The sequence below is a fragment of the Stegostoma tigrinum genome, unplaced genomic scaffold (genome assembly GCF_030684315.1).
Source record: "Stegostoma tigrinum isolate sSteTig4 unplaced genomic scaffold, sSteTig4.hap1 scaffold_118, whole genome shotgun sequence".
Lineage (NCBI taxonomy): Eukaryota > Metazoa > Chordata > Chondrichthyes > Orectolobiformes > Stegostomatidae > Stegostoma > Stegostoma tigrinum.
Genome location: NW_026728068.1, coordinates 193,680 through 208,897, shown reverse-complemented (window position 1 = coordinate 208,897; position 15,218 = coordinate 193,680). Strand labels below are relative to the sequence as shown.

The following is a 15,218-nucleotide window of genomic DNA, read 5'->3' as shown; positions in this document are numbered from 1 at the left end:
ATAAAAGACCAGGATACAGTAGCGATTGCTTGTGAAGTAGCTGCTAATGGCAAGAGGCGATTTCAAGTTGCTGTCCGGGACAGATTCTGATTTCAAGTTGCCAGTGTGTCTGGCTAGAACCAAATCAGTGCCCTGGCCCCGTTGCCAGCGACAGGAGTTACATGCTTCAGAGGTTTCATACCTTTACAAATTTTCCCCACCTAACCCTATTTGAAACAGTTTGGTTCTAATTTTAATTCAGTCAGGAAGCTTAAGACAGTGTCTGCATACCGATGTGTGAGAAGAAAAGGAGTTACAAAAGCTTTACACTGAATTCCTAGCTGGGCAGGAAGCTTCAGGGCAGTGCATGCATACCTATGTTTCGGTAGATAAGAGTTTACTTCTATAGATTAAAGTTTCTTATCTGCATTTGATTCCTATACAAAGACTTTAATTTATAGAAGTATAGAAATCAATGAGATGTTATCACATTAACAGCTCATTCCCTCCTTCTATCATTTCATGATAACTTATAACAGGGCCGAGAGGAGAGCTGCTAACCTGTCAAACACAAATCTGCAGCAAGGGCTCATGCATGCCATAAATGTACAGCAGGCAGCTATGTCAACCACTAGAACAACTGACCCATGCAGCAAATATGAACCCCAAGAACCACCCAGAAGCCATCCCAACAAACCCTGTCCAGGCTGGACTCCCTCACTGTACTGTTCCAACTGCCCCTGTATGGCTTGGATAGCCTGGGTAATGTTATAGGACTCGTTGGTGACGTGGGTAATGCACTTGTCCCCATTAATAGTGCATACACCTCCTTGCTGAGCCAGCTGATAGTCCACTGCATATTGGGTTTGCTGATCATAGAGCCAAAGTTCGGCTAATTCTTGGTTGACTGCCTCCAATGCCGTCATTGTGCTGTTTCCCAGGGCGGTGAGTCAACATACAAGGTAATTTCGAATTTTCCTTTGTGGCCACCACCCCAGGAGAGCATCCCAAGCCGACAGTCCCAGGAAACCATATCCTAAGGAAGAGCCCAACACAACTGGATTCTGCCATGCAGCGCAAAACCCCCAGCTCAGGAATCGTGTGACAATTCGCCATTGAATTTGTACTTGTTGGGGACAAGGGACAGTGAGGGGCTCAATGGTCCCAACAGCAAACAGCACTGGCAGAGTTGGAGTGGTAGCAGTGAAGGTCTCGTTAAGAAGGCAAACAGACTCACGTATTTCTTGATAGCTGTGCCAGGAGGACTGATCCTTACGTGGATGGAAACTTGCGGAGTTAAATGGAAATGACCCATAGTCTGTTTCTACATGAGTGCCATTGCAATCCCCACAACTCTACTGTATGCCCGGGGTCACAGATATGGGCTTAGATTCTAAGCAGGGGCAATTCAACAATTCTCCTATAGTGGTGCAATTTCTCTTTATGCACCGATGGGGCCAGGAAGTATTTTGGGGGTGATGAGTAACGAGAGCAGGCACGCAACAAGTTCCAGTTCCATTAAAGCAAAACAGATAGCTGTTGGGATTTGTACAGCTAGCCCCTTCCTTCCCATGCCCAGGTCGAGTGTCCACACAACCAGAGAGACCACTAACTACCAGTTTCACACATGTACCCTGCACACCTGTGTCCAAGATCCCCTCTCCCTTCAGCAAGGCTTACCGGAATACTCTATTTCATAAAGCTGACTAGGGTTCCAGGCAGATGTTGCCACAAATAATGCTTCTACAGATCGTGCCAACGGGTAACATGCTGTCCGATTCCCGTGCAGCCGTATGTGTGTTTTATAAAACAAAATTGTCCTGCTGGCCATGCATGGTCAGACTAATACTCAGTCCAATGGTTAACTGCATGCCGATGAGGAAATCCATCATTTAGAGTCACTTAAGTGGATCCAGCGATTCTGTCCTTTAACTTTAAGAGCTGTCGGAGTCTGAAGAAACACTTGGTACGGTCCTTTCCACCTTGGGGCGACCCCAGTCCCGGACAAGTACAAAATCTCCAATCTGCGGCCATGATGATCGATCCTGAATCTCGAGGCCTTGTTCCGGTGTCTGCGGAGGTGGTCCGAAGGCGCACTTCACCGGCAAATGGAGAAACTTTCAAGATGATGTTAGTTGTCAGAAGTGTCTTCGCATTTCTTCTCCCATCACATTTAGGTCTGTTTTGCTGGGTGGGCTGGTATTGGCATCCCATGTTGTTCTGCTGGGTCAGTCATAGACTATTCCCGCTGCTGAGAGCCCAGTAGTAGAGTGGGGTGTTATTCGCATGTGATACAAGGCTCGTGGCAAAACCTTTAACCAATTAAGGCCGGTTTCGGGTGTCAACTTGGTGAGTTTGGTTTTAAGTGTTGCATTAGCTCTCTCTACTATCCCTGCTGCCCGAGGGTGGTAGGCACAGTGGAATCGTTGTTGGATGTGTAATGTACCACACAGTTCCTTATTAATTTTCCCCACAATGTGAGAGCCGTCTTCCGAACTAATTTGTCGCGGTACTCCAAACCTTGGTACTATTTCAGTTAATAACAGTTTTACTAGTGTTGAGGCTTTGTTGTTTGTCTTTGGGAAAGCCTCTATCCACCTACTGAATACATCTACGATGACAAGACAATATTCGTCACAGTTTACGCGTGGCAGTTCAATAAAATCTAGCTGAATGCATTCAAACGGCCCACCTGGCAAGGGTGCTTTTCCTGGTGAGCGTCTCACCCCCTGACCCACATTGTTTTGCTGGCATGTGGGACAAGATGCTATACGAGACTGGGCTGCCTCAGTCATTCAGGGTTGCCACCAGGTACGTAGCATAATACCACTCATTCCCTCCTTGTCAATGTGGGTGTCAGAAGCACACAGTCACCAAGCATAGGTAATAAAGTATCAGGTACGCACACTTGGCCGATTGGTGTAACCCAAAGGCCTGAGGACGCAGAATGAAAACATCCATGCGTCTTCCAAATATTCTTTTCAGAAGCAGGGGCGTCCCCCTGTAAGTGCCGAACAGTGACCATGTCTGGCATGCCCGTCTTGTCTGAAGGCGTGCGATTTACCGCCTGCTTGTTCATAGAGGGTATCATAAAAATTTGGTCTGCAGCAGCCTGTTTAGCAGCCAGAGCAGCCCAAGCGCTGCCCCGAGTAACTACTGAATCAACAGAGGCATGGGCAGCGCATTTGAGAATAGCCAATTGTTTAGATTTAAGTGTGAAATTGTTTAGGGAGGAGGAATGCCTGGAGGTTTTCAACAGACAGGGAATCCTGGGTGGGTGTACCTGAGGACGTTAAAAATCCACACCGGATCCGGAGAAGGAAGTGGGGCATCAGTAAGGGCCAGGCAGGGAGAGGTTAGAAATTGGTTCCTCAGCAGGCAGTCATGCGGGGGTTCGCTCAGAAATGTGGCTGGGTCAATACTGGAGCAGGAAGAGATAAGGAACAAATCGCAGGGAGAACCTGGGAACAAGGGGGTAATCCCTGAGATACAGTGTCCAGATGAGTGGAGTAGGAGGCAACTGGTCGTTATAATTCAAGTTTAAAGGGCCTATTGTAAACCTGTCAGTTTCGGTATGATGTCTGTGCGTGTGTAAGTGATGTAGTACCACACGGGGTAGGGCAGTTTCAATACCCACTCCGCATGACGATTGCTATCAGTCAGGAGGAAGGGCAACAGGGTGAGCACACAGGAGGAATCTCTGCCCCGTGTCATGTCTCATTTGCACAGTGTCACCATATCCCATTTACCAAACTGAACCAGGGAGGCAGTGTGGGCACTAACATTACAATGGTGTCCTGAACTTAGAGAGTGGCAGGAGGGGAAGGAAACTAAAGTTCGTTCAAAAATTTTCAAGCTAGAGTTGGATTTATACAGGCTAAAAAAAACCCCAAAAATTTACCAGACACAAAAATCAGAAATTCTTGGGAAAAAAAGAATTAATGTTGCAGGTGGGCCCTCAGACCCAGCGGAGCCACAGCTATGGGAGAAACTGCAAGTTTCAAGAGGTATCCATTACCTGGAGAAATGGGCGTGAGTTTCAAAACAGTGGCGTGTGCCATTGATGGAAAGGCGCTCTCCTGCCTTAAAGCGACGGGGTGGGGTGGAATTTCACAGTGCTGGATATCTCGAATGGTTTCTGGTCTATCCCGGTTCAGCAGGACCAGTGCAAATTTGCATTTACTTTTACAGGACAACAGTACACGTGGAGCTGTCTGCCACAGGGTTTCCATTATAGCCCCAGCATTCTCCACCAGTGTATGGCAGACTGTTTAAAAGATTTCAGTGAGCCACACAGGCTTGTACAGTACGTGGATGACATCCTGTTGTTCACAGACAAGAGTGAGGAACATGGCCCCCTACTGAGGGAGTTGCTACATTTCCTGCGCAACAGCGAGTTGAAGGTAAACCCGAAGGCGGCACAGATAGGGTTGAGGGAGGTCAAGTTCCTGGGACTGACCCCTCGGGCTGGAGAGCGCAGCATAGATGCAGCACAGGCTCGATCAGGAGCCCTTGACATAATTAAACACATCTTTTGTGGCTTCCAAGGCGCATCGATTTGCATTGCATTTTGACCCCCTTGTTCTGGGCTCGGGTGAGAGTCTGAGATTAGGGAATTGCCGGGTTTATTTTCTGACAGGGGTCCTTCTTTAGGCGAGGGCTATTCGAGGATCTCTTCCAAACTCTGTCCTCACATTCACTATCCTCTGCATGTGAGTTGGGACGATCATATTCTTCGCTACTTGTGGAATCCCCAGGAAACAGTAAACAGTCGTTAGAGGGTCAAGGAGGCTGCACCCAGGACTTATGTCTTCCTGGGCTTCTCATGGGTTTTAAAAGGATCCTGTCGTCCCTCCTTTTGCTCACTGACCGTCTGGCCTGCGCCCTGTTTCCTGTTTCCCTGTTTTGTTTTAGATCTGGTATGACAGGAGGTTTGGGTCTGTACAAGCCGTGGGCTTGCCAGGGGATTCATGTGGGCTGCCTACTGAAGCGCTTGGAGATTCTATGGGAGGTTTAGTTTGGGCAGCGTACGGTGGCGGTTGCTGGGACTGATGGCGGTGTTGGGCTGCCTGCAGATGTAGATTGGCCAAGGACGGGTAGGGTTCTGGAGGGGGAAGCAGTCCCGATGAGGCACAGGGATGCCTTCCCCAGTCCTCCTCGGTCTTGCTCATCCATGTCATTAATTTGGAACATCGGCATGCCAGATACGTTAGGAGGTACCTTCGATTTTTTTTTGTTTTCTGTCAATGCGGCCTGCCGCTCTAGCCCCCATTCCTTGTCTCGTTGTTCTCTCTCCTGTCTTTCTTGGTTAACTCTTTCCCTTTCATCGTCTCATGATCCTCACACTGCAGTTTTAAAACTTCCCAAGTTTTTGGTTTCCCCTCGTTATCACAGGCACTGATCCCTCTGCTACGTGCATTATCCACCCAACTGGCCAGTTTTGATTTTTCAGTCAGCTCCTCAGCTCTCTTTCTCTAGAATGACATTAACCCTTTCCAGTGCCTCTCCTGCTTTAGTGCATAGATCGATATCCCGCGTTCTCCCCAATGGCCAATTCTCATTTCCCAATCTTTTGTTTAAGCATGCTGACAGGCGTCTGTACTGTACTTCATTTTCGGGATTATCCCAGCATAATCGATGTAAAGGAGTGCCAACACCTCATTTATCCAGTGTTTGTCCCATTTTTTCCTTTGCTTTTTTTTTATTAGCGCTTTCACTTTTTACTATCCCTGTATACTACCGCAGTGCACTTAGTCTCAACACCCACTTCAGGGTCCTGACCTTCGCGTGGGGGATTTCCCCTCTTAACAACCGGTCGAACGCAGGGTGGTGGAAACAGACAGACACGGTAACTACACTGTACCTAGGTCTTACAAGAAACGCCCTACCTTTTCCCTATTGCCCGACACAGGATTTCACCCCCCGGTCACCGGGTGAAATCTATCCTCCTGGATTTATAAAATTACCCGTTATCTGACCTGGGGACTCCAACCCCGGCCACCAGGGGACTCGAACCTCCAGGCATCAGGATTTAGCAGTGTTCAAGGCCGTGAGTTATCCTGGGTTCCGTCAGTACAGAGACACGCAGGGATGAGGGGGTCGCACAGATGGCAGGTTAGTGAGAGAGACCAAGGTGAATCGTACCTTGCGGGCCCATCTGTCTGACTCCACTGACACTCGAACGATCACTTATTCAGCCCTCCAGGTGAGACTGCTGTACATGTTGGAACCCTGCTCTTGCGCCAAATGTCAAGTTCGTTTTTGGAGACCCTCACGGACTTGCTGCAATAACAACAAGACACTGACCTGTTTAAAAAACACAAATCCCTTTATTACCAAGCAAGCACAAGCTGTGGAGAATCACTGTACTCAGAGTGCGGAGTCTCGCAAGTAATTTTCCCCGAGCAGCGGACAGTCCCCGCTTTTTATACTTACAAAAGACATGATACATAAAACGATTTCACAACTTACAATGACATGATACAGAAAACGATTACTACAACAGACAAAATCAGGATACCAAACAATTATTACATCAACAACATAAAAGACCAGGATACAGTATCGATTGCTAGTAAAGTGGCTGCTAATGGCAGGAGGCAATTTCGAGTTGTTGACTGTGACAGATTGAGATTTCAAGTGGCCAGTTTGTCTGGCTAGAACCAAATCAGTGCCCTGGCCCCTTTGCCAGTGACAGAAGTTACATGCTTCAGAGGTTTCACACCTTTACAAAATTTCCCCACCGAACCCTATTTGAAACAGTTTGATTCTAGTTTTAATTTAGTCAGGAAGCTTAAGACAGTGTCTGCATACCGATGTGTGAGAAGATAAGGAGTTACAAAAGCATTACACTGAATTCCTAGCTGGGCAGGAAGTTTCAGGGCAGTGTCTGCATACCGATGTGTCGGTAGATAAGAGTTTACTTCTATAAATTAAAGCCTCTGCGTAGGAATCAAATGAAGACAAAAGACTTTAATTTATAGAAGTATGTAAATGAATGAGATGATTTCACATTAACATCTCTCAGACAGTTTAACTGCAGGTCCATAACAGCGAAACATCAACAGTTACTTAGGGCTCTGAAACTATCTGTATAGCTTCTGATAGTCATGTAAGTATTACTCACCCAGCTGTGAGCTGACGGTGGGGTAGAGAAGCTCTGAAGATAGTATGGAAGTGGCAGTCCTGTTGAAATTCGAGGACTCAGAACGTTGACAGAAACTGAACAGCATCCTGTTTTGTAGTAAGTAACTGACATTGAAATTTATTTTATATCAATGTTACATGCAACCATTCTGATGTGAAAATGCCTTAATATGCCGTTTCCGAGTAGCTGGAAATGGAAGAGTGTCTCCGAGCTAGGCTTATAGACCTCTTCCGCATGCATGCGGCACAAGTTTGAATAAATTCACCTTATAAAATACAATACACCCTATATCCTGGCTCACGTCAGCTTCCTGTTTTAATCAGCAGCTCCTGACAAACACTTTTCCCTCTTTCCTGCCCAATCCATCTTCCTCAGACAACCCACTGATTCCAGGTTTCAATCTTGTAAACCTCCTCTGAGCCACTTTGAATAAAACAACAGAAGACCAAAACCTGCATATGGTATTCGAGATTTGGTCTGACCCCTTCCTTGTACAAATGAAGGAGAACATCATTTCACTGATTATTATTTGTTGTCAAAGTAAGGGAGATGGCCTCGTAGCTTTCTGGGTTTCAGAGAGATCTTGATCAATTGGGGCAATGGGCTGAGGAATGGCAGATTGAATTTTGTTTGGATAAATGTTTGTTTTACCACAACGCAATACTTCAAAAGGCAGGACTGACACAATTAATGGTTGGGCTCTGGGTAGTGTTGCAGATCAGAAAAAACCGAGGGTTTCAGGCACATAATTATTTGAAATTTGCATCACAGGTAGACACGGTATGTGGAAGGCATTTAGCACACTTATCTTCATTGCTCAGGCCTGAGTACAGGAGCTGGGAAGTGATGATGGAGAGTCCTCTTCTGGAGAACTGTGTGCTGCTCTGGTTGTCCTGTTCTGGGAAGAATATTGTTAAACTGGAGTGGGTTTGGAAAAACACTTACCAGGATATTGCCGGGAATGGAGGCGTTGAGTTATAAAAATACGCTGGATTGGTGGGAACTTCTTTCACGGGAAGGTAAGAGGTTGAGGGATGACCTTATGTAGGTTAATAAAATAATGAGACACAGATAAGGAATAACAAAGGTTTTATCCCTCAGGTGGGGGATTTCAAAACCAGGGGCATATTTTTAAAATGAGAGGAGAAAGATTTTAAAAAAGACATGACGGGCATCTTTTTGTTTTATATAGAGTGCTCAGTGTGTGGAATGAACTGCCAGAGGAAGTGAAGGATGTGGGTGGTTACGATGTTTGAAAAACATTCAGGTAAGTACATGAATTTGAATGGTTTGGAGCGAATATGGGCTAATTGCAGGAATTTTTTTTAAATAAGGAAAACATTGCTGCTATCACTAGAAGAGATGTTTCTGAAAAATCATCCCATGAAAACATATGCTGAAATTAGAAATAAGAAATAAGAAATAAGAAAGGAACAATCATCTGATGGGATTGTACCATAGGCTTCCTCATAGTCAGAGGGAAACTGAGGAACAAATATGCAGAGGGATCTCAGATATGTGTAAGAATAACAAGGTCATAATCGGTGATTTTCAGTTTCCAAACATTTAATGGGACTGCCATAGTGTTAAAGGTTTAGATGGGGAGTATTTTCTGAAATGTGTTCAAGAATTTTTTCTTTATCAATAAATCGATGCTCCTATGGAAAAAAAAAATAAGGCGTAGCAAGTGACTGAAGTGACAGTACAGGGAAACTTTGAGTCTTGTGACAGAATTACTGTCAGTTTTAAAACAATTATGGAACAGGATATGCCTTCCAGAAAAAGAAAAAGCTTTAACTGGAGTAAGGCAAATTTTAATGCTGTAAGAAAAGAACTTTCAACACTTCTGAGGAAGGATTAACAGACCCACAACATTAACTCTGATTTGTCCTTCACAGATGCTGCCAGACCTGCTAAGCTTTTCCAGCAGCTTCTGTTTTGATAACTTTCAAACGTTGACATGAGTAGACGGCAGGGATAAGGATGTCTGATAAGTGTGGGGGGGCTTTCAAAAATGTGACAATTCAGAGTCATTATGTCCCCGTAAGAGTGAAAGGTAAGGCTGGTACGATTAGAGAACAATGGGTGAAAAAAGATACTCAGGTTTTAGTCAAGAATAAAAAAAAATAAATTAGTAGATATAAATAAAAACTCGGCTCAAATAAATCTCTTGAAAGTGTAAACAGTGTTAGGGGCATTCTTAAACAGGAGATCAGGATGGCAAAAAGGTAACATGAAACTGCCTTGGTTGATAAGCTTAAGAATAATTCCAAGAGTTTCTGCAAGTGCACTAAGAGCAAGAGAGCACCGAGAGAGCAAGCAGGGCTCCATAAAGATGAAAGAGATCAACTCTGTGTTGAGCATCTGGAGAGGAGAGAGATTTGAAAGGAATATATTGCATCAAGTTTTACTGTTGAGAAAGAAATGGAGGGGGGACAAGTCAGGGGTCGAAATATTTTGGTTTGAAAACAGCTCACGGAGATGGGGGAGATTTTTAACGAGTATTTCTCCTCAGTGTTTACTAAGCAGAGAATCATGGATGCTAAGGAAACAAGGGAAGCAAGTGGGGATGTTTCGGACCATCAAGGTGGCGTTTGCAACCTTAAAGCACATTAAGGTTGTTAATTCCACTGGACCTGATGAAGTCCATCTTTGGACACTGTGGGAGGCAGGGGAAGAAACTGCAGAGGCCCTTGCAGAGATTTTTCCCTTCATCTTTTCTCACTACTGAAATTCCAGAAGACTGGAGGTTGGCTAATGTTGTCCCATTGGTTAAGAAAGGTAGCAAAGACCAGCCAGGGAACTACAGGCCAGTGAACCAGTGGTAGACAAGGTATTGAAGATGATATTTAGGGAGTCGATCAACCAAAGCTGGGATATTCAAGATACGATGAGGGATTGTCAGCATGATTTTGTGCACAGGAATCATGTCTGACAATCTATTCAAGTTTTTTGAGGAGGTAAGCAAGAGAATTGATGAGATTAGGGCAGCGAATGCTGTCTATATGGACTTTAGTAAGGCCTTTAACAAGGTCCCATACAGCAGCCTGGTCATGAAGGTTCGGTTGTGTGGGATCCAGGACAGCTAGCTTATGGGATTCGAAATTGGGTCGACGGTAGGAAGCATAGCGTGATGGCTGAATGTTGGTTCTCGGACTGGAGGCCTGTGGCTAATGGTGTGCCACGGGGGCCGATACTGGGACCTTTGTTATTTGTCCCTTACATAAATAATCTGGATGTGAATGTATATGGCACGATTAGTAATTTTGTATCATCTGCAAACTTAAGAGGTATCGCTGAGGTATCAAAAATTACAGGGGGATTGTGATCAGATGGGGAAGTGGGCTGAGGATTGCCAAATTAAATTCAACACAGCTAAGCGTGAGGTGTTGGCCTTTGGAAAGTTCAGCCAAGGTAGGAGTTATACAGTGAATGGTAAGGTTCTGAGGAATATTGTGGAGCAGAGAGACCAAGAAGCACAAGCGCATAGTTGGTGGAAAGCAGCATCACAGGTAGACAGGGTGGTGAAGAAAGCATTTAGCATGCTGGCCTTTTTCGGTTGATGCATTGCATTTAAGAGTTGGGACGTTATGTTAAAGATATACAAGTCATTGGTGAGGCCACACCTGCAGTGTGGTGTACAGTTTTGGTCACCCTGTTACAGGAAAGGCACAGTTAAACTGGAAAACGTGCAAAGAAGAGTTACAAGGATGTTGCTAGGAATAGTAGGCCTGAGTTCTGAGGAGAGGTTGTCCAGAATTGGGCTTTATTCCTTGGAATGTAAGAGAACGAGCGGTGACCTTACTGAGGTGGATAAAATCATGAGGGGCTTAGACAGGAAGAATGCACGGCGTCTTTTTCCCAGGGATGGGGAATGGAAAAGAGTGTACAGATTTAAAGTGAGAGGGGGCAGATTTAAGAAGGATGTGCGGATGTCCAAGATTACAAAGAGATCTTGATTTATAGGGTTAAGAGGCTGAGGAATGGCAGGTGGTGTTTAATTTGGATAAAGGCGAGGTATTTCATTTTGGTAAAACAAACAAGATCAGTATTTGTACAATTAAATGTAGGGCCTTGGGGTTAGTGTTGTCGAAAAGAGAGACCTCAAGGTTCAGGCCCTGAATTCTGTGAGGTTGGCGTCACATGTAGAAAGGGTGGTTAGGTCGGAGTTTAGCCTACTTGCCTTCACTGCTCAGGCCTTTAGAGTATAGGAGGTGGGACGTTATGTTGAAATTGTGCAGAACATCAGTGAGGCCTCTTCTGGAGTAATGTGTCCACTTCAGATCTCCTGTTCTTCGAAGGATATCATCAACCTGGGGAGGATTCAGCAAAGACTTAGCAGGAAGTTGCCAGGAATGGAGGTTGAGAATCACAAGGAGAGGCTTGATCGGTTGAGGCATTTTTCCACTGCAGTCTAAGAATGGAGGGGTGATTTATATGTATATAAAATCATGAAGAGTACAGATAAGGTGAATGGAAGATCCCTTTTCATTTGGGAGGGGAATTTCAAGACTCGGGGGCTGCAGAAAGCAAGCTGAAATGTTCCCTGTTCATGCCTGAATCTGGACAGTGCTTATTGCCATACTATTTGACGAAGGGCCAAAGAGATGGAGGTTAGGTGATGCTTCTCGTGGCTGGATTAACTTTCTACTCCTGGTGGCTTCATGCTACACTTACAGTCTATAGGTTACCAGTACTGGAGGGTATGAGTTATGAGGAGAGACTGGGACTTCACTGGAAAATAGGAGGTTGAGCATTGACTTGAGAGGTTTATAAAATCGTGAGGGGTATAATGTGAACAGCAAGGGTCTTCTCCCTTGGATCGGGGAGTCTAAACAACAGCGTAATTTTTAACGGAAGAGGAGAAAGATTTGAAGGGCAGCCATGAGGAGCTGTTTCAAACAGAGGGTTGTTTCTATGTGGAATGAACTGCCAAAGGAAGTGGCAGATGCAGGTACACTTCCAATATTTAAAAGACATTTGGACAGCTGCATGAACAGGAAAGATTGAGAGGGATATGGACTCAACTCAAGCAAGTGGGACTCGTTCAGTTTGGGAAGCCTGGTCGGCATGGACAAGTTGTAACGAAGGAGGCTAGAGAACTCAAATAATTTTTGATATTTTGAAAATAGTTCACATTACAGGAGACAAAGTGCTAAATGTCTTCGAAAATACAAAGGTGGATAAATCATCAGGACCTGATCGAGTGTATTCCAGGACATTGTGGGAAGTAAGGGAGGAAATTGCAGGAATTTTTATCAGCTGTAAATATTTGGTGGGTGCCAGATGACTGGAGAGTGGCTGATATTAATCCTTTGGTTTAGAAGGGATGTGGGAGAAGCCTGAGAACTATAAACCTTAAACTTAACACTGGAAAACAGTGACAGAATTAAAGTCAGTATGGATTTATGAAAGGGAAATCATGCTGGACAAATCTGCTGGAATGTTTCAAGAGTGCAACATTTAGAGTTGAAAAGGCAGTGGACATAGCTTACGTGGGCTTTGTGAAAGTGTTCAAAAGGTCCCACAGAAGAGATAAGCACGTAAATTTAAAGCATGGGAGATTGAGTATTCACAGGGATACAGAACTGTTTCGCACACAGAAACAGTCAGAATAAACAGTCATTTCTTGTGTGCCAGTCAGTAACCAGTGTTGTACGGTGGTCAGTGGTGGATCCCAGGTATTCATACAATCAATTAGTTATTTAAATGAGAAATGCGTCTCAGTTCGAGATTATCCAGTTGGATTACAAAACTAGGAAAACACAAGTCACTGACAGTAAGCATGCAGGTGTAGCAGGGGGTGAAGAAGGCAAATGGTATTTTGACCTGCAGAGTTAGAGCGTTTGAGTACAGGAGCAGGGATGTCTTACTGAAATTCTACAGGATCTTAGTGAGACCACACCTGGGATGGTATGTGTAAATTTGGAATTTTTATCTGATGAAGGAGCTTCTGGCTATGGAGGCTATTCGCAACAGTTGATCAGACTGATTCCTGGGATGGCAAGACTTACATATAAGAATAGGATGGATTGGTTAGGATGAAATTCACTGGAGTTTAGAAGAACGAGGAAAGATTTCACAGAAACCAATAAAATTCTAGGTAAATACAGGAAGGATGTTGTCAATGACCAGGGAGTCGGAGCTTCGGGGCATGGGCTCCGCTGTTCAGGATTAAAATGAGGAAATTTTTAAAAATACAGAGACTGGTGACCCTGTGAAATTTGCTGCCACAGAAAGCAGTCAAGGGCGAACACTGGATGTTAACAAGAATAAGATGATATGTATAGTTGTCGGGGCTTAAGGGATCAAAGGGTCTGGCACTAAAGTGGGAAGAAGCTGAGTAGAATGATCAGCCATGATCAAAAGTGACCAGCAGAGAAGGATCGAAAGCTACAATGGCCTGCGCCTGCTCCTATTTTCTATGTTTCTATTCTGTTGAAGGTGGAACATAAGAACAAAATGACAACAACTGACACAAAAAAACAGCACGACCTTATCACCACTGGATGAAAATCCTACAACTCCTTACCAATTTGCAACATGGGAGCTACATCACCACGTGGATTGCAGCAGTTCAAGAAAGTGCAGAGTGATTTTGGAAGCTTCTGCAGTGGCTGCTCTGTCTCTCATTTTCAATCCAGTTTTCAAGTTGTTGAATGTTCTGAGAAAAGTAACAGAGTATGTCAGAAATATCTTTGGAAGTTTGCTGATACTGGGGGAAGCAAGGGGTGGGATAGGGGCTGGAGGTACAGAAGTGGGTAGTGTTGGGGAAGAGGGACAATGAGAGAAACAACTGGCTGGATTTTGTGGTGGGGTGATGGGCAAAGAATAACCCCAATATCCAAACCACACAGCCCGACCCTGTTCAGCTCTCTCCCTCCATTATGTGGTCTTTCTCTGAGGCTCTGTCACACCAGCAGCCAGCTCAGCATCAAAGATGTGAATTTGGCCCAGTTTTGAAGTCCTTCTGTTTGACCACATTGTCTCCCAGACTTGCTGGCACCAGTTCTCAGATGCTGAAATTATTAATGGCCAAAAGCGTCTACACAGTTTTCAAATAAGAAACAACCTGCAATTAACTTCCAGGCCTGGCCTCAGAAACCAATAATTGATTTTGTATTTTTTTGGAGCACAACTGCTGCTCACAGCCCAGACGTCGCCGTTCAACTCTCAGATTCAAGCCAAACATTATTTAAAAACTCAGTGAGGGTGCTGACACAGGACACAGTGGAAAGACCTCTAACCAGTGAGTGCACATTGGAGTTCTGCTTTACTGAGAACACCTCTCATTGCTGTAATCACATTCTGAAGTGGCTTGACAGGGTAAAAGCTGACAGGACCTTCCCTCTCACAGGACAGTCTAGGCCTGTTTCAGGGAGGAAGCCTGAGGCTCTCTGCAAACTAAAAGCGGCATCGGAAGACCCCTGTTTGGGACCTGAGACCTAAACTGAGCAATCACGCAGCCCTCTTGCTGGAATACAGCACCGAAGCTGCCCTCCCCTTTAACCTGTCCTCACCGCTTGTGGCTCTCATGGAGAACCATTTCATTCCGGATATCCCTCTCAGTACGCATGCTCACAGTCACAATGAGCTGTGCGCATGCACCATAGCTGAATACGCCGGTTTGACATCGAACGACCAATAGCAAGCAAGAGGCTGGACAGAAAAGGCAGCGGAAATGCTTCTCCTCCAACCAATCAGAGGACAAGGGCAGGGCCCAGTTCTAAGTAGGGGTTACCAGACCGGAAACGTAAACTCTGTTCTGAGCAAGGATCACCAGACCCGAAACGTCAACTGTGTTTACTCCGTCACAGAAGCTGCCGGACCCGCGGGGCTTTGTTTTTGTTCACGTCATTCGCGCAGCGGGTGGGCGGGGTTATTCTTCCACCAACCAGGGGGAGACAATGGGAACTGCGGAAGCTGGAGAGTGTGAGATAACAAGCTGTGGAGCTGGATGGACACAGCAGGACAAGCAGCATCTCAGGGGCACAAAAGCTGGTGTTTCGGGCCTAGACCATCCTTCAGAAAAGGGGGATGGGGAGAGGGTTCTGGAATAAATAGGGAGAGAGGGGGAGGCGGACCGAAGATG

General features: G+C 45.3%; 1 long non-coding RNA gene across 1 annotated transcript; it reads right to left on the bottom strand.

Annotated features, from left to right (window-relative positions):
• Positions 1-469: 469 nt before the first annotated feature.
• On the bottom strand, positions 470-14,703 carry LOC132207662 (uncharacterized). The gene is made up of 5 exons (XR_009443680.1): positions 14,647-14,703; positions 13,659-13,790; positions 7,106-7,212; positions 6,124-6,285; positions 470-2,590 (listed from the first exon to the last, which is right to left on the bottom strand). It is a non-coding gene; the product is annotated as an uncharacterized LOC132207662 (long non-coding RNA).
• Positions 14,704-15,218: the final 515 nt, after the last annotated feature.